At 46.7% G+C, this 22,075-nt stretch overlaps 2 protein-coding genes across 2 annotated transcripts in view; both read left to right on the top strand.

Moving 5' to 3' along the window:
• LOC309544955 (uncharacterized protein) overlaps positions 1-22,075 on the top strand; it is a gene marked incomplete at its 5' end in the record, with an annotated part of 957,880 nt that overhangs the window by 648,873 nt on the left and 286,932 nt on the right. The gene's annotated exons all lie outside the window — the stretch shown is intronic.
• Positions 1-22,075, top strand: part of CREB3L3 (cAMP responsive element binding protein 3 like 3) — a 240,740-nt gene that overhangs the window by 197,797 nt on the left and 20,868 nt on the right. The window lies entirely within an intron of this gene.

Below are 22,075 nucleotides of genomic sequence, written 5' to 3'. Positions count from 1 at the left end.
TCAGACCACACCACATGGTTCCAGTAATCCATGTCCTTAGTCTGATTGTCTTCAGCAAACGGTTTGTGAGCTTTCATGTGCATCATCTTTAGAAGAGGCTGCCTTCTGGGATGACAGCCATGCAGACTAATTTGCTGCAGTGTGCTGGGTATGGTCTGAGCACTGACAGGCTGACCCTCCCACCCCCTCAACCTCTGCAGCAATGCTGGCAGCACTCATACGTTTTTTTCCCAAAGACAACCTCTGGATATAACGCTGAGCACGTGCACTCAACTTCTTTGGTCGACCATTGCGAGGCCAGTTCTGAGTGGAACCTGTCCTGTTAAACCGCTGTATGGTCTTGGCCACAGTGCTGCAGCTCAGTTTCAGGGTCTTGACAATCTTCTTATAGCCTAGGCCATCTTTATGTAGAGAAACAATTTTTTTTTCAGATCCTCAAAGAGTACTTTGCCATGAGGTGCCATGTTGAACTTTCAGTGACCAACATGAGAGAGTGAGAGTGATAACACCAAATTTAACACACCTGCTCCCCATTCACACCTGAGACCTTGTAACACTGACGAGTCGCATGACACCGGGGAGGGAAAATGGCTAATTAGGCCCAATTTGGACATTTTCACTTAGGGGTGTACTTACTTTTGTTGCCAGTGGTTTAGACATTAATGGCTGTGTGTTGAGTTATTTTTAGGGGACAGCAAATTTATACTGTTATACAAGCTGTGCACTCACTACTTTACATTGTAGCAAAGTGTAATTTCTTCAGTGTTGTCACATAAAAAGATATACTAAAATATTTACAAAAAATGTGAGTGGTGTACTCACTTTTGTGAGATACTGTGTGTGTGTGTGTGTGTGTGTGTATATACAGTGGGGATCAAAAGTTTGGGCACCCCAGGTAAAAATTTGTATTAACCACTTAAGCCCCGGAAGATTTTACCCCCTTCCTGACCAGGGGGTATTTTGCGATTCGGCACTGCATGACTTTAACGGACAATTGCGCAGTCGTGCGACGCTGTACCTAAACGAATTTGACGTCCTTTTTTTCCCATAAACAGAGCTTTCTTTTGGTGGTATTTGATCACCTCTGCGATTTTTTGATCACGCGCTATAAACAAAAAAAGAGCGTCAATTTTGCAAAAATAACAATATTTTTCACATTTTTTTATATGAAATTCCCCCCCAAAAAAAAGTAAAAATCAAAATTTTTTAAAATTTTCGGCCAATTTGTTTTATGCTACCTATGTTTGGTAAAAAAAATTGCAAAAAGCGTATTTTGATTGGTTTGCGCAAAAGTTATCGCGTTTACTAACAAAGGGAAAGATTTTTGTCATTTTTGTTGTTTTTTTTTTTTAACGCGTAATGGCGGCGATCTGCGATTTTTTTTGCGGTACTGCGACATTGGGGCGGACAGATCGGACCCTTGACTGACATTTGTGACACTTTTGGGGTTACCAGTGACATTTCTACAGTAATCAGTGCTATACATATGCACTGTTACTGTAAAAATACACTGGTTGTGAAGGGGTTAACTTTATTTGGGAGGGAGGGGCTGTGTGTATCCCTAGGGGTGTGCTTTCTACTGTGATTGGCTGTGGCTTGAGCTGTAAGGACACTGATCAACGGATCTACATACTAGATCCGTTTGATCAGTGTCTTTACAGCGAGGAGAATGACAGGTGGCTTGTTTACACAAGCTGCCTGACATTCTCCCTCTCCCCCGCCGATCGCCGAGTGACCGGCGGACATCGGGTCCGCTGGTCACACGCGCGGGGGGGTCCGTGACCACGCGGGAGTGGGAGCACGCCTCCGGGGGCGCGCGATCGCTCCCTAGACCCTCACAAGCTAGTGACGTAGCCCTACGTCACTTTGCCTGTGAGGGGCTGACTGCCAACGTAGATCGGCGTTAGGCAGTCGGCAAGTGGTTAATGTGCATAAAGAAGCCAAGGAAAGATGGAAACATCTCCAAAAGGCATCAAATTACAGATTAGACATTCTTATAATATGTCAACAAAAGTTAGATTTTATTTCCATCATTGACACTTTCAAAATTACAGAAAACAAAAAAATGGTGTCTGCAAAAGTTTGGGCACCCAGCATAATTTATAGCATGCACTGCCCCCTTTGCAAGGCTGAGACCTGCCAGTGTCATGGATTGTACTCAATCATCGTCTGGGAATACCAGGTGATGTCAATCTCAAAGGTTTTAAATGCCCAGACTCATCTGACCTTGCCCCAACAATCAACACCATGGGATCTTCTAAGCAGTTGTCTGGAAAACTGAAACTGAAAATAGTTGACGCTCACAAAGCTAGAGAAGGCTATAAGAGGATAGCAAAGCGTTTTCAGATGTCAATATCCTCTGTTCGGAATGTAATTAAGAAATGGCAGTCATCAGGAACAGTGGAAGTTAAAGCAAGATCTGGAAGACCAAGAAAAATATCAGACAGAACAGCTCGCAGGATTGTGAGAAAAACAATTCAAAACCCACGTTTGACTGCACGATCCCTCCAGAAAGATCTGGCAGACACTGGAGTTGTGGTACACTATTCTACTATAAAGAGATACTTGTACAAATATGGTCTTCATGGAAGAGTCATCAGAAGAAAACCTCTTCTACGTCCTCACCACAAAAATCAGCGTTTGAACTTTGCAAATGAACATATAGACAAGCCTGATGCATTTTGGAAACAAGTTCTGTGGACCGATGAGGTTAAAATTGAACTTTTTGGCCAGAATGAGCAAAGGTATGTTTGGAGAAGAAGGGGCACAGAATTTAATGAAAAGAACCTCTGTCCAACTGTTAAGCATGGGGGTGGATCAATCATGCTTTGGGGTTGTATTGCAGCCAGTGGCACAGGGAATAGAGATGGCCTTGCGGTTCGCCCGGCGTTCAGTTCGCTACCCGCCAATTTTGCAAACACATGGCGTCGTTCGCGGCGGCCATATTAGTTTACATTGGGGACAACTTCGACCCATGACACAGCCGTCAGGTGGAACGGGACAGCCAACTGAAACATTTCAGCACATGGACATGCCCCCTACCCTATAAATAGACCTGAGCTGTCGGCCATTTCACATTCCGCTTTTTGCCAGTGCAGGGAGAGGTCTGCTGTGCTCATGAGGGAGAGTTTGCTAGACACAATTAGCTCTGTGAAGATCCACAAAAGTCCTTTTCAGGACTGGTATTTGGTATGACATACTGTAGGTCTACTAGTATCTTTTCAGTTTAGGGGCAGGTATCCAGTTGGTGCTTTAGGGGAAGTTAGAGATCGGCTGCAGTCACACAAATTGCTCTGTTAATGTCCACAAAAGTCCTTTTCAGGGCTGGTATTTCGGTATAGGTCCAGTCTCTCTTCAGTATAGGGTCAGGTATCCAGTCTGTGCTTTAGGGGCAGTTAGAGATCGTCATCTGCAGTGACACAAATCGCTCTGTTAACGTCCACAAAAGTCATTTAAAGGGCTGGAATGTAGGTATAGGTCTATTACAGTCTCTTCAGTATTAGGTCAGGTATCCAGTCTGTGCTTTAGGGGCAGTTAGAGATCGGCAGCAGTGACACAAATCGCTCTATTAATGTCCACAAAAGTCATTTAAAGGGCTGCAAATTTTTTGGTATTGCTGTGCAGTGCACTAAAAAAGGGGGGGGGGGGTAATCCACAGTATAATATACTTTGTAGAAAGCATATTATAGTGGATTAGTAGTATTATTGTGCACTGTGCAGCATTGTGACAGGTGTGGTGGTGACTGAGCGTTTCTGCAGCAATACTACACACAGTGACAAAAGCACTTATAATGTATTATAACTGGTGTGATAGACCAATGCCCCCCCCCCCATACCACATATTGAAGTGGGGTGTTATCGGAGTATACTTTTACATGTTTATTTGTGTCCTGCAACAATATTGCCTCTTTTGCTGAGTTAAGTCTGATACACAGTGCCAAACTCACTGGCCAATTTTTTTGAACTGCTGTGATAGACCAATGGCCCCCCAATACCACATATTGAAGTGGGGTGTTATTTAACAGTATAATTTTCTAAGAGTGTATTTTAGTCCTGCAAAAATTTGGCCTCTTGCTGTGTAAACTGTGCTACACACAGTGACAACAGTTACTGGCCAATTTGTAGAACTGTTGTAATAAACCTGTGGCCCCCCAATACCACAGATTGAAGCGGGGTGGTATCCGAGTATACTTTTACAAGTGTATTTGTGTCCTGCAACAATATTGCCTCTTTTGCTGAGTGAAATCTGGTACACACAGTGCCAAACTCACTGGCCAATTTTTTGAACTGGTGTGATACACCAATGGCCCCTCAATACCACAGATTGAAGTGGGGTGTTATCTGAGTAAACTTTTACAAGTGTATTTGTGTCCTGCAACAATATTGCCTCTTTTGCTGAGTGAAGTCTGGTACAAACAGTACCAAACTCACTGGCCAATTTTTTGAACTGATGTGATACACCAATGGCCCCCCAATACCACAGATTGAAGTGAGGTGTTATTTAACAGTATAATTTTCTAAGATTGTATTTTAGTCCTGCAAAAATGTGGCCTCTTTTGCTGTGTTAACTGTGCTACACACAGTGACAACAGTTACTGGCCAATTATTTGTAGAACTGGCGGACTGACGGACCGGCAGATAGGGAGGAGAGGCAGGCAGAACTTGCATTGCACAAGAGGTACAAAGCAGACTGCAAATGTATCAGGAGCGAGCCATCAACCATGTAAAGTCACATCTGGCGCTCCCAGGATGCCGGCACATGGCTCTGCAGTGTGGGCTTTTTTTAATGTGTCCATTGCTGACAACAGTATTGCCATCTGCAGCCTTTGCAGTCAACGCATAAGTCGCGGTAAGCCCAACACTCACCTAGGGACCACCGCCTTAAGAAGGCACCTGAAATCCCATCACCGAGCTCAGTGGGAGCAACACCGTCAGAACCCACAAAGCCACTCTCCAGGCTCACACCGTCCAGCCTCTTCTCCTTCTCCTGTCTCCTCACAGTTGTCCTCCAATCCACCTTCCATGATGCCGTCATCACGTTGTTCTAGAAAAAGGCAGGCTTCTGTGGCTCAAATGTTGGAGCGTAAAAAAGGTGTCCGACAGGTGTCCAACTACATCGGGTTAACGGCCGATGTGGACGCTCTGAGGAGTGATGAACCCCTGGACTACTGGGTGGGCAGGCTTGACCTCTGGCCAGAGCTTGCACAATTTGCAATGGAACTGTTGGCTTGCCCCCCGTCCAGTGTCCTGTCCGAAAGGACGTTCAGCACAGCAGGGGGGATCGTGACCGATAAGCGCACTCGCCTAGTGCATTACCCGTGGTACTGTTTAAAATAATTTAATAAAATGCTGAATGCATACTCACAAACATGAAGAATTAAAATCGTATTGCAAATTCCTGTCACCCATGTGTTGGACCATGTCCTGGAAATTGCGACCGCTAACGCGTTTCGGGAGTCAAGCTCCCTTCCTCAGAGCTACTCAGAGAACTACGTTCTTTGCTGTCAGTTTCCACCCATGTGAGCTAATTTTTGCAGCCTATACAGGCCAACACTTACTTCTGTATACTGTGAATGCCTACTGTACCTCCAGCCATCAAATACACTACGTTCTTTGCTGTCAGTTAAACCCATGTGGGCTAATTTTTGGGGCCTATACAGGCCGACACTTCTGTATACTGTGTGAATGCCTAATGTACAGTGGGTACGGAAAGTATTCAGACCCCCTTAAATTTTTCACTCTTTGTTATATTGCAGCCATTTGCTAAAATCATTTAAGTTCATTCTTCTTCCTCATGAATGTACACATAACACCCCATACTGACAGAAAAACACAGAATTGTTGACATTGTTGCAGATTTATTAAAAAAGAAAAACTGAAATATCACATGGTCCTAAGTATTCAGACCCTTTGCTGTGACACTCATATTTAACTCAGGTGCTTTCCATTTCTTCTGATCATCCTTGAGATGGTTCTACACCTTCATTTGAGTCCAGCTGTGTTTGATTATACTGATTGGACTTGATTAGGAAAGCCACACACCTGTCTATATAAGACCTTCCAGATCACAATGCATGTCAGAGCAAATGAGAATCATGAGGTCAAAGGAACTGCCTGAAGAGCTCAGAGACAGAATTGTGGCAAGGCACAGATCTGGCCAAGGTTACAAAAAAATTTCTGCTGCACTTAAGGCTCCTAAGAGCACAGTGGCCTCCATAATCCTCAAATGGAAGACGTTTGGGACGACCAGAACCCTTCCTTGAGCTGGCCGTCCGGCCAAACTGAGCTATCGGGGGAGAAGAGCCTTGGTGAGAGAGGTAAAGAAGAACCCAAAGATCACTGTGGCTGAGCTCCAGAGATGCAGTCAGGAGATGGGAGAAAGTTGTAGAAAGTCAACCATCACTGCAGCCCTCCACCAGTCGGGGCTTTATGGCAGAGTGGCCCGACGGAAGCCTCTCCTCAGTGTAAGACACATGAAAGCCCGCATGGAGTTTGCTAAAAAACACCTGAAGGACTCCAAGATGGTGAGAAATAAGATTCTCTGGTCTGATGAGACCAAAATAGAACTTTTTGGCCTTAATTCTAAGCGGTATGTGTGGAGAAAACCAGGCACTGCTCATCACCTGTCCAATACAGTCCCAACAGTGAAGCATGGTGGTGGCAGCATCATGCTGTGGGGGTGTTTTTCAGCTGCAGGGACAGGACGACTGGTTGCAATCGAGGGAAAGATGAATGCGGCCAAGTACAGGGATATCCTGGACAAAAACCTTCTCCAGAGTGCTCTGGACCTCAGACTGGGCCGAAGGTTTACCTTCCAACAAGACAATGACCCTAAGCGCACAGCTAAAATAACGAAGGAGTGGCTTCACAACAACTCCGTGACTGTTCTTGAATGGCCCAGCCAGAGCCCTGACTTAAACCCAATTGAGCATCTCTGGAGAGACCTAAAAATGGCTGTCCGCCAACGTTTACCATCCAACCTGACAGAACTGGAGAGGATCTGCAAGGAGGAATGGCAGAGGATCCCCAAATCCAGGTGTGAAAGACTTGTTGCATCTTTCCCAAAAAGACTCCTGGCTGTATTAGATCAAAAGGGGGCTTCTACCAAATACTGAGCAAAGGGTCTGAATACTTAGGACCATGTGATATTTCAGTTTTTCTTTTTTAATAAATCTGCAACAATGTCAACAATTCTGTGTTTTTCTGTCAGTATGGGGTGCTATGTGTACGTTCATGAGGAAGAAGAATGAACTTAAATGATTTTAGCAAATGGCTGCAATATAACAAAGAGTGAAAAATTTAAGGGGGTCTGAATACTTTCCGTACCCACTGTACCTCCAGCCACCAAATACTACGTTCTTTGCTGTCAGTTAAACCCATGTGCGCTAATTTTTGGGGCCTTTTATGGCCGACACTTACTTCTGTATCCTGTGAATGCCTAATGTACCTTCAGCCACAGAATACTACGTTCTTAGCTGTCAGGTAAACCCATCTAGGCTAATTTTTGGGGCCAATACTGGCCGACACTTACTTCTGTATCCTGTGAATGTGCCTAATGTACCTTCAGCCACAGAATACTACGTTCTTAGCTGTCAGGTAAATGCATGTGGGCTAATTTTTGGAGCCTTTTATGGCTGACACTTCTTTATCCTGTGAATGCCTAATTTTTCAGACTGGAAATTAAAAATAATGGGTCTGTAAAGGATCCGCCAAATTGTGGAATTGATGCGGACCCATTTTACAGATGTGTGAATGGACCCTTTATGTATTAGACATGTATTTACCAGCTGCTGTCAGTTCTGGCTGATTTATGAAAAAAAAAAAATACTAATTTTTTGCTGTAAAAAAAAAAAAAAAAAAACTTTTCCAATTGCAATACTTCTGTTATGACATTGTCCATGTGCTGGGACTATTTGTGCACAGCTAGTACGTCTTTTGTGGCTGCAAATATGACCTAAAGGTTTTTAAAGTTTGCCTCCCATTAAAGTCAATGGGGCCCGCCGCAAACTTGCGGTTCGCAGACTTTTGAGAAAATTTGCGGCTGATGTTCGCAAACTGCCCCGGTCGATGTTCGTCCATCTCTAACAGCGAACATCTCACGAGTAGAAGGAAAAATTGATTCAATAAAATTTTCAGCAAATTTTGGATGGTAACTTGATGCCATCTGTGAAATAGCTGAAGTTAAAGAGGGGATGGCTTCTACAAATGGATAATGATCCTAAACACACCTCGAAATCCACCGGGGATTACATCAAGAGCTGTAAACTGAAGGTTTTGCCATGGCCTTCACAATCTCCTGACCTCAACATAATTGAAAATCTATGGATAGACCTTAAAAGAGCAGTGCGTGGCAGACAGCCCAGAAATCTCAAAGAACTGGAAGACGTGTGTAAGGAAGAATGGGCAAAGATACCTCAAACAAGAATTGAAAGACTCTTGGCTGGCTACAAAAAGCGTTTACAAGCTGTGATACTTGCCAAAGGGGGCAGTACAAGATATTAACTCTGCAGGGTGCCCAAATCTTTGCAGATGCCATTTTTTTGTTTTCTGTTATTTTGAAAGTGTAAATGATGGAAATAAAATCTAACTTTTGTTGACATATTATAAGAATGTCTCATCTGTAATTTGATGCCTTTTTCCCATCTTTCCTTGCCTTCTTTATGCACATTAATACAAATTTTTACCTGGGGTGCCCAAACTTTCGATCCCCACTGTACGTGTATATATATATATATATATATATATATATATACATATACATATACACACACACACACCACTGCTTGCCTGCACATTTCTCCTCTCTACATGAATACTCATGGATTTCTGCAGTATTAGTAGTAATCAGCGTGGATTCATGAAAAATCATTCTTGCCAAACCAATCTATTAACCTTCTATGATGAAGTGAGCTGCTACCTAGATAAAGGTAAGTCTGTGGATGTGGTGTATCTGGACTTTGCAAAGGCATTTGACACCGTTCCCCACAAACGCTTACAGTACAAACTAAGGAATGTAGGTATGGACCATAGGATGAGTACCTGGATAGAGAACTGGCTCCAGGGGAGAGTCCAGAGGGTGGTGATAAATGGGGAGTACTCGGATTGGGCGGGTGTGGAAAGTGGGGTCCCCCAAAGTTCTGTCCTGGGACCAATCCTGTTTAATTTATTCATAAATGATCTAGAGGAGGGGATATCTAGTACAATCTCAGTATTTGCGGATGGTACTAAACTAAGCATGCCAATATCTTCTATGCAGGATGTGGAAACCTTACAAGCGGACCTGAACAAAATAATGGGGTGGGCAACTACATGGCAGATGAGGATTAATGTTGAAAAATGTAAAGTAATGCACTTGGGCATCAGAAACACGAAAGCAAGCTACTCACTGGGGGGGAACCCTCTGGGTGAGTCTAGCATGGAAAAGGACCTGGGGTACTGGTGGACAACAGGCTTGGCAGTGGCATGCAATGCCAAGCCACTGCAAGCAAAGCCAAAAGAATACTGCATGTATAAAAAAGGGGATTCACTCCAGAAATAAAGAGATTATTCTCCCACTCTACATCACTCTGGTCCGGCCACATCTGGAGTATGCTGTCCAGTTCTGGGCACCGGTCTTTAGGAAGGATGTGCTGGAACTGGAGAAAGTCCAGAGAAGGGCAACAAAAATAATTAGGGGAATGGAGGGCATCGCCTATGAGGAAAGACTACAAGCACTGAACTTAGTCTCTCTGGAGAAGAGACGATTGAGGGGGATATGATATTAATGTACAAATACTGTACTGGTGACCCTAGCATAATGAACAAACTTTTCAGAGAAAGGGAATACAATAAGACACGTGGTAACTCACTAAAACTAGAGGAGAAACGGTTTAACCTTAAAATACGTAAGGGTTTCTTCACTGTCAGAGCAGTAAGGATGTGGAATTCTCTTCCACAAGCAGTAGTATCAGCAGGGAGCATTGATAGTTTCAAAAAACTATTAGATGGGCACCTTAAAGACCACAACTTACAGGGTTATTCAATCTACGGTTAACAGCAAACACACACACACATCATAGGTTGAACTGGATGGACTGATGTCTTTTTTCAACCTTACAAACTATGTAACTATCTGTTGTGGGGACCGCTGGAATGCTGCATCCCTGGCCACTCGGTCTGCTGTCCTATGGCCTCTAGCTACCTGGGAGTCTCACTTCAGATCACTGAAATTTCAGAGAGGGCCCAAACTGCTTCCAAGACTTCCAGTGTTTCTGTCCCATATTTGATGCTCTTCCCTCCGAATGTAATGAGCCCTCTTTCCTTATACAGGGCTCCATGAGCATGGAGAGTCAGGAAGGCATACTTCCTGCCATCAGTGAACTACTCAACATCTGGCTTTTCCAAGGGGCTGTCTTTCAAGTCTGGCCGACTTGCATAGACTTCATCCATTACCTTAAGGCAGTCATGTGCCAGAGGTTCTAGTCATGTGGGAAGCAGAGTGGCTGGGTTTAGGGTATTAACAATCTCTAGCTGAATTTGAGGATTTTCACACAGCATGGCCTGGTATTTGACCATCCGGCTGTTAGTGAACCAGTGATTTCCTTTGTAATCCATCAGTGCCTGTACCTGGTGTGGGACCCGTACATGCCATAGGTTTCCAGACCTAGTGATAGCTTGTCAGCTTCAGCCACCAAGAGGGCTGTTGCAGCGATGGCCTGCAGGCAAGGTGGCCAACCCTGTGCTACAGTGTCCAACTGTATCGAGAGGTACCCCACAGGGCGTTGCCATGATCCCAGGTACTGTCAGGACTCCCACTGCTATTTTTCATCCCATAGAAACGGCTCTCTCTCTCCCCCCTTTGTGAATTTATATCCAAATCCGGCAGAATCTTTCTGCTCCCAGATTGGGGTAGGGATCTGGCAAACAGCTTCTTTCCTGCCCTTTGCCAACTGTCTCTGGCCTTGTGACACCGTGAATCCCAGGTATTCTACAGTCTCGTGGCACAATTGAGCTTTTCTTCTAGATACCTTATACCTTGCTTCTCATAGTAGCTGCAACAGTTAATTTGTTTTTCACATTACCTCCTCTTTATTTCCTTTGATCCTGGTCTGTTCATGTTCTCTGCTTTTCTAGTTTTCATTGTCAGTATCTGCTAAAATGTCAACTTTTTGTTTCATTCTACGGTCAGATTCTGTTTCCCATCTGTAACCCACCCAATCGGGCCACAGCTGTTTTTTTGTTTTTTTTCCCTAAGTGCCGGTTCACACTTGTGCAGTTTACGAGATCGCATGTAATTCGGAGCGCACTGCTCCTTCATTACATGCGATCTCATGTGCGGATGCGAGTTCAGCCATACACTTTGTATGGCTGAATTCGCAGCGCATCCGCAGCAAACTCGCACATGAGGCCTTTTTTTGAGCCGCATCAGAATCAGATTGCACAGTGGTTCACTCTTGTGCGATCCAATTCTGTACGAACTTGCAGATCGCACTGCGATATGCGATCGCAACTGGAGGTGTCGTTAACTTTTAATTGACACCCCCTGCGTATCGCATATGGCAGTGTGAACTGCCAGATGTGCTGAAGCGATGCGGGAACACGCTGCATATTCGCAGCATTCCCGCATCGCACAAGTGTGAACTGAGCCTAACTCTTCAACATACTTTAAACCTGCTTGGCTTATTCTGTGTCTCTCCTCTGCATTGAGTCAGTAGGAGCTAATGGCAGTACGCCAAAGTGGGACTATAAGTCTGAATTATTGAGCGGAATACAGTAAGTCTGTCATAGCTGAGTTGAAAGATGGGGCAAGAGTTCGGTTTCTGGCACTGGAAGTCTTTGGGGTGGAAGTGGACATTTGACCTGTACGCCCATTGGTTGCTTCTGTGGCCGTTTTCATCTTACTTATGCTGAGAGTGTCAAGCCCAGGGGTACAATTTGGAGTATATACACTGCGACTAAAGACTGACAGGGTCTGGTCATCTTCCTGTGCCACATAATGATGTAAACTTGATTCCCCCAGTCTACAAGGTGAGGCATCGAGACTCTCTGCTCAAACCTGCCCGTGACATATCCCTCTATGTATGGGGGGGGCTGTACAAATGATTTCTCAGTTAAACATAAAAAAACTTTCTAAAAGGACTTCTATCCTTCTCATATACAGTACAAATCTTTCACCTTAATTTGATTACTTATCTCGTCTAATAATAAACTTACATAGACCCTCAAACATAAGTAGCAAAACTTAGGTTACAAATCAGCCATACTTAGCTTTACCTTTCTGTCTTCATTCAGGCAACATTGCCACATTTACTACAGAGAAAACAAAATGCATTCAACATCTTCATACAAGCAACATATCCTCACCATTGGTTAACTAACACAACAAAAAGAGCACAACGCATACACACATATCTTGCGTTCCTGCAGTTTTAGAATCTGAGCGGTCAGCTCATCATTTTCAGTATTCATATAAGTCACATTGCTCTGAAACTTCTACAATCTAAAGACCAATGCTTTTTATACTATTACAAATTGAGGCTTCCTGAAAATACAACAGTTTCATTTGTATATCAGTTTCTCGCCCAATTTATCAAACAAAATTGCAAGCCGGTGTCCAGTCATGGGCACCTTTGTTCAGTCAAACCCAAGATTCTGTCAATTATTATATCATTTAAATCAGGTGTATCTATGGGTTTAATTACTACATAATTTCCCATTATAATATATGTAAGTTGTATCACTGGTCTTACTTTCTCCCCTGATCGTAATGTAATAGGGGAATACACCACTGTGGAGTCAGGTAATGAGGTACTTGCCACACATATACCTTCACTTGGAATTTCTTCTCCTCTTGCTCCCTGTTCACCTCCCGCACCATGCTGGCTATCTGGGAGTTGTTGTTCTACTTGTTGAACAGGGGCAGGACATGCTTGTTTGTGCATAGACGCAGTACGATTTAGTCTCAAATCATCCTCTTTCTTTAGTGGGGGAGAGGCATATACTGCATCATAACTAGCTGGGGATGGTCCAGGGGCTGAGGGAACATTAGAAAATTCCTGTGGGGGCTCAGGAGTATATCCGGGGGCATACTACAACCAATTCCGCCCTCAAATACTTCATGCCCCACTCTGGATTCCCTGAAAACCATTGGAATGCTTCTCTGTCCCCCAAACACAATCCCTTCACCATATTCATGTGGAACTCATCATTTGCTCTATTCCATGGAAAGGGACAATTTTTCACTCTCTGTTGCTAAATTATTAATCCATGGGTCTACATAATTATCATACCAGGGAGAGATTCTCATAACATTTATTTATTTTTTTAACTCCTATGCTCCTATCATTTGTTCCACTCTCTTTCTTTATTCTTTATAATAGTACTTATTACTTATCATGCGGAGGCTTAAGTACATTTGGACAGAGGTCCCTTACTAGGGACTTTCCCATCTTAAAGCAGAACAGCAGTTAAACGAAGCACTAAATATTACGGTGTCAGTGTCTATTCTTCTTCACTGGAAAGCTAGCATGCACTGACAAACACTGCCAATACCTTTTTAGTTTAGAAGTTTAACACTTAAAGACGCAAACACTGTAATAACCCTATTCTGTTACCTTTAAGCCTCCCTTCCTGAAATTTTTTGATGATACTCTCTAGGGGGGAAAGGACTGACTGGTTCTCACCCATTTTGTAACCTAGAGATGTCAGAACAGACTTAGAGAGTAGGGTAAAGTTTTGAGAATCTGGCAGTTGCGGCCGGTGCGTTGGGGAGCAGGGGCGCCACCCCCCTATCCATGCGTCCAGCCCCCTAATCTACATGCGGGGCGCCGGAAGCATGGAGTTCAATGTGGCTTTTTTTAATCACCTGATTAGAGCCAGAAGCTCTAATAGGCTTCAAAGGGGTAGGAGAAGAAAAGCAATGCCACCTCAGTGTAGATTAAAAGGTTATTTATTACATAAAAACAACGTAGTAACTCACACAGAGGAAATTGTTGATTAGCAAATCGTGATGGTTCATCTGCAACACTGCAGGGATGTTCGCAGGGCCGGTGCAAGGATTTTTGACACCCTAGGCGAAACCTCATTTTGCCGCCCCACCCCCACCCCGCTCCGCTCCTGACTGCGCCCCCTTTGCCCCTGCCTATGTATATGGTGGAGGTGGCGGGGTGGATATTTTTACGGCGCCTCTCCACCTATTTCTTCAGCCGTGATCCTCGGGCCTGCACCTGTGCCTCTGGACCGGGCCTGAACACAAATAGTAGCGGCACCGGCTCACTTCCTCATGCCAGCCATGGTCCACAGGTATACGGACAGGCTAGGGTAGTATATAGACAGGGATCAGTCCAAGACAAGAGGCTGCAATGCAGGCAGGGGTCTACTACCCATGTGTGTCAGTGCTAGCCCTCCCCACTGGGGGGGGGGTCTCATGTAGACACTCCCAGCTGTTAAGCGCCCCCTGCAGCCGATGCGGGGTTGGGGCTTGGAGGTGTGTGTGTGGGGGGTAGGGGAGGCTGGTACCTGTACATGCATCACTGGGGATCCTCTGCGGCAGATCATCAGCTGTTACCGATACCCTTCACTCAGCTGGCATTACCTGGGATGCTGGATCCACCATCTGCCAGCCTGGACAGGGGAGATATGGATCTCAGTGGGAGAGATTCCAATTTGCTCCCCCTTCCTGAATGCATAAACTGTCATTAGACCATATTATAACTCCCAGCATTGATGTCAGTGGACGCATTAATAACCTCAATACAGTTATCAGTGGACGCAATATTAACCCCCAACACAGGTATCAGTGGATGAATTAAAAATCCCCAATTGAGGTCAGTGAACGCACTAATAATTCCCAGCACAGATGACAGCATTATTAACCCCCTCTCCCACATTGGTGATAAGTGGCATTGAAATGTAACCCCCCATGACCACCAATGTGAGGGGAGGGGGTTATTAATACTTGCATTACCACAAATGCAGAAGGGGGAGGTGGGTAAAATGTCAATGCCATGAGGACAATGCAAGGTGGGGGCTGGGGGGGGGTTAACTTTCACTGCCACTTCCTCCCCCCAGCCCCCACCTGCATCAGTGGACATGGCAATATCAACCTCCTCCCCTCCTCACTTCCAGCCAGCTCTCCAGTCCCATTCTCTTAGTACTCTGTCAGTTAGGTACAGTCAGTTAAGCTTACCTCAGCTCCTGGTCATCAACATCTCCCTCTGAGTTGCAGTGGGTGGCCGGCGCAGGCAGGCGGACTGGCGGCAGGTGGTTAAGACAGTTGGCGGGCGGCTCAGACATGTAGGCGGGTGTCAGGTGAGGGGGAGTGTAGCAGGGTGTCAGGTGGGGGGGGTTAGGAGGGTGTCAGGTGAGTGGGAGTAGCAGGGTGTCAGGTGAGGGGGTAGCAGGGTGTCAGGTGTTAGAGGGGGTAGCAGGGTGTCAGGTGAGGGGGGGTAGCAGGGTGTCAGGTGAGGGGGGGTACCAGGGTGTCAGGTGAGGGGGGGTACCAGGGTGTCAGATAAGGGGGGTAGCAGGGTGTCAGGTGAGGGGGGGTACCAGGGTGTCAGGTGAGGGGGTTAGCAGGGTGTCAGGTGAGGGGGTAGCAGGGTGTCAGGAGGTGTCAGGTGAGGGGGGTAGCAGGGTGTCAGGTGAGGGGGGGTAGCAGGGTGTCAGGTGGTGTCAGGTGAGGGGGGGTAGCAGGGTGTCAGGAGGTGAGGGGGGGTAGCAGGGTGTCAGGTGAGGGGGGTAGCAGGGTGTCAGGAGGTGTCAGGTGAGGGGGGGTACCAGGATGTCAGGAGGTGTCAGATGAGGGGGGTAGCAGGGTGTCAGGAGGTGTCAGGTGAGGGGGGTAGCAGGGTGTCAGGTGAGGGGGGGGGTAGCAGGGTGTCAGGTGAGGGGGGGTAGCAGGGTGTCAGGTGAGGGGGGGGTAGCAGGGTGTCAGGTGAGGGGGGTAGCAGGGTGTCAGGAGGTGTCAGGTGAGGGGGGGTGGATGTCAGGAGGTGTCAGGTGAGGGGGGGTAGCAGGGTGTCAGGAGGTGTCAGGTGAGGGGGGTAGCAGGGTGTCAGGTGAGGGGGGGTAGCAGGGTGTCAGGTGAGGGGGGGTAGCAGGGTGTCAGGTGAGGGGGGTAGCAGGGTGTCAGGAGGTGTCAGGTGAGGGGGGGTACCAGGATGTCAGGAGGTGTCAGGTGAGGGGGGTAGCAGGGTGTCAGGAGGTGTCAGGTGAGGGGGGGTAGCAGGGTGTCAGGTGAGGGGGGTAGCAGGGTGTCAGGTGAGGGGGGGTAGCAGGGTGTCAGGTGAGGGGGGTAGCAGGGTGTCAGGAGGTGTCAGGTGAGGGGGGGTACCAGGATGTCAGGAGGTGTCAGGTGAGGGGGGGTAGCAGGGTGTCAGGAGGTGTCAGGTGAGGGGGGGGGGTAGCAGGGTGTCAGGTGAGGGGGGGTAGCAGGGTGTCAGGTGAGGGGGGGTAGCAGGGTGTTAGGTGAGGTCGGCAGGCGGCTCAGACATGCGTGCGGGCAGGCGGGTGGTTCAAATATGCGGGCGGGTGTCTCAGACATGCGGGCGGGCGGGTGTCTCGGGCGGGCGGGTGTCTCGGGCGGGCGGGTGTCAGTGCGGGCGGGCGGGTGTCTGACATGTGGGCGGGTAAGCCATGCGGGCGGGTGGGTGTCTCAGACGGGCGGGCGGGTGTCAGTGCGGGCGGGCGGGTGTCTCAGACATGCGGGCGGGCGGGTGTCAGTGCGGGCGGGTGTCTCAGACATGTGGGCGGGTAAGACATGCGGGTGTCAGTGCGGGCGGGCGGGTGTCTCAGACGGGCGGGCGGGTGTCAGTGCGGGCGGGCGGGTGTCTCAGACATGTGGGCGGGCGGCGGGTGTCTCAGACACGTGGGCAGGTAAGACATGCGGGCGGGCAGAAGAACAGTCAGATAAGGCTGGTAGGATCTCAAAAGCTGGCCGATTCCCACCCACACAAGAGCCTGGTAGCCAGAGGAGATCCAGTCCTGAACTTGGAGAAGGGGCGGAGCAAACTCCTCCAATGACTGAAGTGACTGCAGGCGTATCTCCTGTCATGTAGATAGCTGGGGAGCAGAGCGCACTTCTGCTCTCAATGCCCGCCGCTCTCCACATAGCGCCCCCTACTGGTGTGCGCTCTAGGCCGGTGCCTACCTTGCCTATAGGTAGCGCCGGCCCTGGATGTTCGGGAAGTACACTGTGGCGGCCGTGGTCCTGGCTGTGCCGGTGGAGTCCGACACTTCCTGTGGTTCTGGCAGCGTTCAGTATCCAGGCTTACATCCAATAGTGGCAGGGGGGTGCTTGCGTTCGGAGCATGCGTGCTCCTTCCTCAGGCATCGCCAGTGTTGCAGATGAACCATCACCATTTGCTGATCAACGATTTCCTCTGTGTGAGTTACTACGTTGTTTTTATGTAATAAATAACCTTTTAATCTACACTGAGGTGGCGCTGCTTTTCTTCTCCTACCCCTTTTTTGTCTGTTGCAGAGTCCCTCTAGCTCTGTATGAAGCCTGCAGCCACCTCCACCATCCATCTCCACTAACCCCACGGATTGAACTATCCTGCATACCTCCTAAAAAGACTACCTACAGCCACAGTTGAAACTTTTTTCATAAGATCGAATGTACTTGACTCTTTCACTAGCGCAGGTTGAACGTTGTGTATATGTACCTGTCTAATAGGCTTCAGCAGTGCGCCCCGAGCCCACCCGTTGTGTGACAATAGCACGCTGGCATCTCTGCATTGAAAGGGGGCACGCTGGTATCTCTGCATTGAAAGGGGGCACGCTGGCATCTCTGCATTGAAAGGGGGCACGCTGGTATCTCTGCATTGAAAGGGGGCATGCTGGCATCTCTGCATTAGAAGGGGGCACGCTGGTATCTCTGCATTGAAAGGGGGCACCCTGGCATCTCTGCATTGAAAGGGGGCACGCTGGTATCTCTGCATTGAAAGGGGGCACGCTGGCATCTCTGCATTGAAATGGGGCATGCTGGCATCTCTGCATTGAAAGGGGGCACGATGATCTCTGCATTGAAGGGGGCACGCTGGTCTCTGTGCATTGAAAGGGGGCACGCTGGTCTCTGTGCATTGAAACGGGGCACGCTGGTCTCTGAGCGTTGAAAGGGGGCACGCTGGTCTCTGTGCATTGAAAGGGGGCACGCTGGTCTATGTGCATTGAAAGGGGGCACGCTGGTATCTCTACATTCAAATGGGGCACGATGATCTCTGCATTGAAGGGGGCATGCTGGTATTTCTGCATTGAAAGGGGGCACGCTGGCATCTCTGCATTGAAAGGGGGCACGGTGGTCTCTTTGCATTTAAAGGGGGCACGCTGGTCTCTGTGCATTGAAAGGGGGCACACTGGTCTCTGTGCATTGAAAGGGGGCACGCTGGTCTCTCTGCATTGAAAGGGGGCATGCTATTCCTTAATCACTGAAGGCCCCTTTCACACTTTTGTGACCTCAAAGTCACGCAATTTTTTACAGCGTTTTTTTGCCGCAAAGCAATGCCTATTACATTTTTTTGTTTGCGCCCCCCCAAACATTTTGAGCACCAGCCACCACTGGAATCTGGTAAGGGGTCCAAGACTCTCAAAACAGCATCTCATGCACACCATTCACACCGAGCTTTGCCATCCGGGATAACTAACAGATTGAGGTCTGCACAGGATGTGCAATCATCTGACTTGGGGTTTCCTCGAGAGGTGATCAGGCTCCCCTTCCCTTGAATACTGTTGAGAGGTCCTGTCTGACTGTTATCCCAACCAAAAAGCAAAGATCTTACCTGGTCTTGAAGTGAATCCCCAACTGTTTCTTTGGTTCCTGAGTCCGGGTTCAAGACATCGTCGGGGCGGCTCCAGAGTAAGCGGCCAGGATATAGAGTAGTCTTCCAGACACATTTTCCATTGGCGCCTGAGACGTAGGCATGATCCAAGGGGCCGGCTCCGGACCGATCCCCATGTGTGGCAGTGGAATGGCTACCCATCTCAGGTTTTCTGCTTTGTAATCTGCTGTGTTCAATAAATTCAGCAATCACAGAGCCAACTCATGCATGCTCTAGACTAGAGGGAGTGCTTGAGCATCTCAAATATAATGCAATTTTTTAAATGGCCTTCCACCCTCAAGAAGGTGCCATCTGGTATTTTTTTTATAAAACAGCCATACAGCAAGTGGTCAATCAGGATAAAGTCTGTGTGCTCTCCACCCCTGACAAATAATATTTAAACAAAAGTAAATACTGCCCAGTTCTGCTTTTCTTGCTTGTGGTTCTGGAAAATTACACTAATTTATTTATATACTGTATAATACCTGCCAAGTCTCTCCATCCATTGTGGCCTAGTAAAAAATGGAGTGCTGCATGTCCATGAATTATTTCTGGTTCTTAACTGTGACATAAACAAATTTTTGTTTATCAATAACATATGCCTCATCTCTTTCTCTAATATAGTTGTCAAGTATAATACCTGGTATAAAGTGCAACAAGTCTCTGCAGTGTTTATGTCTGCTGTCTTTGAAATAACACACTCTAGCTGGTATTTCAAGGGAAGAAATTAAAAAGCTCTCACATTGAGATTGCTGTCCCAGACCCCAATCAATCTGTTTCATACTCTGCAGCCACTGTGCCAAATGTTTAGATGTTGTGTCCAAAACATGGCAGTGTTTTAAGTTAAGGTCAAGTCCCCACATCTCCCTACTCTTGTGACTCTGCAGTTGGGTTTTTGTTTCTCATCAGTTTGATTAGTTTTACAGATGCACAAAAAGGTTCTTATTTATGGAGAAAAAGACAATGTGGAGTTGATTTACTAAAGGCAAATAGACTGTACACTTTGCAAAGTGCAGTTGCTCCAGAGCTTAGTAAACGAGCAGAAGCTCTGCTGCCTTCCATCATCCATTCACATGCAAGGAAAAATTATATTTTTATTTTCCTTGCATGTGATTGGGTACTTTTTGTAACGTGAAGCTTTACCTCATTTATTAAGCTCTGGAGCAACTGCACTTACAGAGTGCAACTAGACATGTGCAGAATAGAAAAATTAGTTTAGGATAAATTCTTTGTTACTAATTTTGTTATGTGGATTTGGTTCAAGTTTTGTTTAGTTTCATTTAGTATAGTTTATTCATTTTTTAACAAATTCCAAATTTTAAGAACGATTAGAATTTGATTTGGTTGAAAATTTATTGACCAATCTGAATTCTGTATGAAGAATAGCTTGTTGTTAAGGAGGGGGATGGGAAGCCGGCTTCTGTGTCCCAAACAACCGATGAATCCTCAGCTGTCAACGGATTTCCCCACTGACAGCTGAATGTAAACAAAAGAATGCCGGCAATGAAAAATAAAGAAAAAAAAACAGCATGGGACCCCCCCCCCAATCTATATTAGGCTATTATCTGAACATGCAGCCAAAATAAAAAAAATGTGGTGGGGTACCCCCCAGAATATATACCAGACCCCTATTGGGAAATGCAGCCCGACAGGTCAGGAAAGTGGGAGGACAAGCGAGTGCCCCCCCTCCTGAACCATACCAGGCCACATGCCCTCAACATGAGGGGTGATTTGGGATAGGGGGGGCTCTGCCTGCCCCCAAAAAGCACCTTGTCCCTATGTTAATAATAATCCTGTCCAGTGGGGGGGGGGGGGTCTGCGGGTGGGGGGCTTACCAGAATCTGGAATTCCCCTTTAAAAAAGTGGCCCCCCAGATCCCCCCCCCCCCCCCCATGTGAATGAGTAATGGGTACATTGTGCCCCTACTCATTCACCAAAAAAAGTGTAAAAAAAAAAAAAAAAACAGTTTTTGAAAATTCCTTTATTAAAACAAAAACAAAAACAATGTCCTCCAAAGTAAATCCAGCTTTGCTTATGATGAACACCATCACCGACCAGAAAAAAAAAGGTCTACACCTGACGAAGGCTCCCGCCATCTGATAGCTCCGCCTTCATTTGGCATTGACCTTTTCCTTTTTTTTTCTTTCAGGTCATCATCGTTTGCATTCATCATAATTGACGCTCGGTTTTGCAAAAAAAAAACAGCATGCCCCCCCTCAATGGATACCAGGCTCTTCCAGTCTGGTATGGATTTTAAAGGAAACCCCACGCCAAAATGTAAAAAAAAAAGTGGGAGGTCTCCCCCAAAATCCACAACGGACCCTCATCAGAGCATGCAGCCCGGTAGGTAGATGAAAGGGAGGGGACAAACGAGCACCCTCCCCCCTCCAGAACCATACCAGGTCACATGCCCTGAAAATGGGGGGCTTTGGGGCAGGGGGGCTCTGCCACTCCACACCAAAACACCTTGTCCCCACGCTGATGGGGACAATGACCTTTTCCCCACAACCCTGGGTTGTGGTTGTGGGGGTCTGCAGACAGGGGGCTTATCAGAATCTGGAAGCACCCTTTAACAAGGGGGCCCCCAGATCCCAGCCGCCCCATGTGAATGAGTAGGGGGTACCCCTACTCATTCACCAAAAAAAGTGTCAAAAAGAAAAATAAACACACAAAGTTTTTTCGACAATTCCTTTATTCATAAATATTTGAAAAAAGTCCCCCGAAGTAGATCCAACGTCAATCATAATGCCCACCTCCTCTACCCCAAAGCATCCACCCCATGTTGAGGGCATGTGGCCTGGTATGATTGAGGAGGGGAGGTGCCACTCGTTTGTCCCCTCACTTTCCTGACCTGCCAGGCTGCTTGCAAGGATAAGGCTCTGTTATGGATTTTTTTTGGGGAGGGCATTTTTTTTTTTTAATTTTATAATGGGTTTTTTTTTTCATAATTTTTTATTGCCGGCACATTTTATTACATTCAGATGTCATCCATTGTTAAGGTTGTAGCGGACGAGAAGCTCCGGCTCCTTGGCAACCAGCTATTGGGGGGGGGGACCCCCACGCTGTTTCTTACAAATACCGCATGTGATACTGGCAGCAAGACCCTGGTGATAAATATTGCATTTTCCTACTCTGTGTTCAGTTTGTGAATTGGACTTAACAGCTTACTGCATGTTTTTTTGGCAAAATTTATCTGCACATTTTTCTTTTTGCGGTAAATACTGCATATCATTTTTTTTTTTTTTTTTTTGTAAATTTAGCTTTTTATACCGCTTGTG

Source organism: Pelophylax lessonae (assembly GCF_965119305.1).
Source record: "Pelophylax lessonae genome assembly, chromosome: 1".
NCBI lineage: Eukaryota > Metazoa > Chordata > Amphibia > Anura > Ranidae > Pelophylax > Pelophylax lessonae.
Note: the sequence above shows the minus strand (reverse complement) of the source record. Positions and strands in the feature narration are given on the sequence as shown.